The sequence below is a fragment of the Bison bison genome, unplaced genomic scaffold, assembly GCF_000754665.1.
Source record: "Bison bison bison isolate TAMUID 2011002044 unplaced genomic scaffold, Bison_UMD1.0 scf7180017864243, whole genome shotgun sequence".
Classification (NCBI taxonomy): domain Eukaryota; kingdom Metazoa; phylum Chordata; class Mammalia; order Artiodactyla; family Bovidae; genus Bison; species Bison bison.
In genome coordinates, this window is record NW_011494815.1 from 4,547,694 (window position 1) to 4,550,710 (window position 3,017).

The following is a 3,017-nucleotide window of genomic DNA, read 5'->3' on the forward strand; positions in this document are numbered from 1 at the left end:
TGGGATTTAGCTGTCTGGGAGAAAGGCAGTCCTGGTGGGCCTCAGCCCATAGGGTGAGTGGGATTCCTGGTAGATCGCTGCCAGGAGTTTCAGGTTTCCAGGTGGAGTCAAGAAGGACAGGAGGTTTAGACTACTTTTCTTAAAGACCAGTTGCTTGAACTGTCAGTGTGAAGATGAAGCGTGTGGGCACTAGAGGCATGTTGCTGGATTTGAACTTGTGGTAGCTGCGTATTCTTGAGGAAATTAAATAAGAATTCTGGCCTAACAGATGGTTTTTTCATCTGTAAAATTGTGCTAGCACCCACCCCACGGTGTTGCTGTGAGAATTAAATGCTGCAAACACATGAGCTGCTTAGACTCGGATCTAGCGCACACAAGCTCCCAATATGGCGTGATTATTACTCCTTGTGAGGTGGCTGGTCACATCAGGCTCACCGCTAGGTAAGGGGCTGGACCAGAAGGGTGGAACAGGCAGACACTCCGCCCTACTCCAACAGCACTGGGCTAATACGGATGGACAGACTCAGCCAACAACTCCGGGAAGATGTCTGACTGAACAGGCAAGAGGCAGTCTTGGGTATTGAACAGACAGTGGGGGGCTGGGGGCACTTGGATGAGAGCCTAAGATAGTGGGATGTCCCTGTAGGCTGGTACATGAGACCCAGGAAGCAGTGACAGAGACAAGGGGTTCTTAGAAATGTGAGTGGGCTGTGGTTGCATCAGGGCTGGATCTGGGTTAGAACTTTAGGGAAAGAGCTGGATGAGGCAGGCTGTCTACCAGCTTCATGGAGGCTCCTAGGCAGGGCAGGCCCAGCTCTGAGACTGGAGCTCGTGGGGCTCAGGTGAGAGTAGCCAGGGCTCTTTGTGCAGATCTGGGTACTATGTGGAGATCAGTTAAGAGGCAAGAGTGACTTGGTCCCCTGTCTGCCTGAAATGGGCCCAGAGCCTGGAGGGCAACTGAGCCTGCAAGGGATGGAGTGTCAGTAACGGAGCAAGATCTAGGGAGTACCTCAGTCAGAATGAACTGAGGTTCATTCTTTTACTAACACCACAGGTGTCCCATGAATCCTCCCCCTTGGGGTCATTAGGGTCTGTGACAAGATCTCTGACAGCATCCCCATTTTACAGATGCAGAAACCAAGTCTCAGGGAGAGGAAGTATAAAGGGGAAGGGAGAGAGGTAGAGCCAGCCATCACAGTCTCCTGGGTGCTTATTCTTTTCAAAGGAGTACAAATAATTGGATAGGTAGGGGTGATAAAGTAGAGAGAAGCCTGGACTAGTTAATAATAATAGTAAGTCACTTTATCTAGTAGTTATGGAGTTCCAGACACTCTGTAAGGTGAACTCGTTTTACCCTTGGAGGAGGCCCGGGAGGTGGGTACTATTATATCAGATCCATTTCTTAAAAGGCCTGGGGCAATTAAGTAGCTTGCCAGAAATCACAGCTAGTGAGCAGCAGAGATAAAATTGAAGACCCAGCGGGTACGGTCGGCCACTCTACCACACAGATAACCTGGGGCTAATCCTAGCGCCCTCACTTCCTTGCTGTGACTTTGGTCCTGGTCTCTCAGGGCCTTTGTGAGGATCACGTGAGATCCCTGCAGGGCCTGCTGTGCAGATGGAGGGTTTGTTATTGGGTTTGGGGTTCATGGGTTTAGGCAGATCACAGGAAGACATATTCTACCATCTGCACAAGCCGATTTAGATGGAAAGTAATCTAGTAAACGTTGAGACTGTGGTAGTATTTCTGAGACTCTTATCTATTGATGTGGCAACCTGGTGGTCAGTTGCCCAAAGGGCTAACCTAACCCACAGATTAGAACCATATCTGAAAACATATATGGTTAGTTGGGCCCACGTAGGACTTTTTATAAATTTGAGTCAACATTAAAAATTTTTTAATCTGTATCTCTGGCTCTTTTGAAAAATCAGATCTGGCCACACTGGGTGGTATTCCTACATGGTCGTGGAAGGTGAAGGATAAGTGGCAGCAGCCCCTCAAGACAGGGCCTCCACCCACCTGCTTTCTCATTATCTTACAAGCCTAATCTGGAAAGGAATTTGAGTTGAAAACCCTTGATGCAGAAAGTCAGTGCTAGCTAAAAGCTAGCTGGGTGCTTTAGCTGTTCAGGGTCTGCAGAAGGCCAGTCTGGATGTGAGCTGAATCTTTAGGTTAAACCCTTGACCAAAGATTTGTTTGTATTTTGATCTGTCTATTTTAAAGTCACATCATAGAGCAGAAAATGAATACAAATATAAATATCTCCATACCTAAGTCACCTAATGTTGAACTATTAAAATTATTCTAATTATAAATATAACACATATACAATAGTATAATATTATAAATTATACCATTATATTTATACCATTACATATTATATATTATATATAATATATATTATATTATACCATTATAATTTATAACCATTAGCTTTCTTGTAAGTAAACAATAGCTAGCTAGAAAAATAAAATAGGGGAAAATATTAACAACAGCACTAAAAGAAAAAAAAGAAAAAAAGAGAATGCTGAGGAATAAACTTAACATTAAAACTCCACTAAAAGAAATGGTACGGACCTAACAGAAGCAGAAGATATTAAGAAGAGGTGGCAAGAATACACAGAAGAACTGTACAAAAAAGATCTTCACGACCCAGATAATCATGATGGTGTGATCACTGACCTAGAGCCAGACATCCTGGAATGTGAAGTCAAGTGGGCCTTAGAAAGCATCACCGAACAAAGCTAGTGGAGGTGATGGGATTCCAGTTGAGCTATTCCAAATCCTGAAAGATGATGCTGTGAAAGTGCTGCACTCAATATGCCAGCAAATTTGGAAAACTCAGCAGTGGCCACAGGACTGGAAAAGGTCAGTTTTCATTCCAATCCCAAAGAAAGGCAATGCCAAAGAATGCTCAAACTACCGCACAATTGCACTCATCTCACACACTAGTAAAGTAATGCTCAAAATTCTCCAAGCCAGGCTTCAGCAAAATGTGAACCATGAACTTCCTGAT

General features: G+C 44.4%; 1 protein-coding gene across 5 annotated transcripts in view; it reads left to right on the forward strand.

Annotated features, from left to right (window-relative positions):
• Positions 1-3,017, forward strand: part of PAX5 (paired box 5) — a 183,869-nt gene that overhangs the window by 108,909 nt on the left and 71,943 nt on the right. The window lies entirely within an intron of this gene.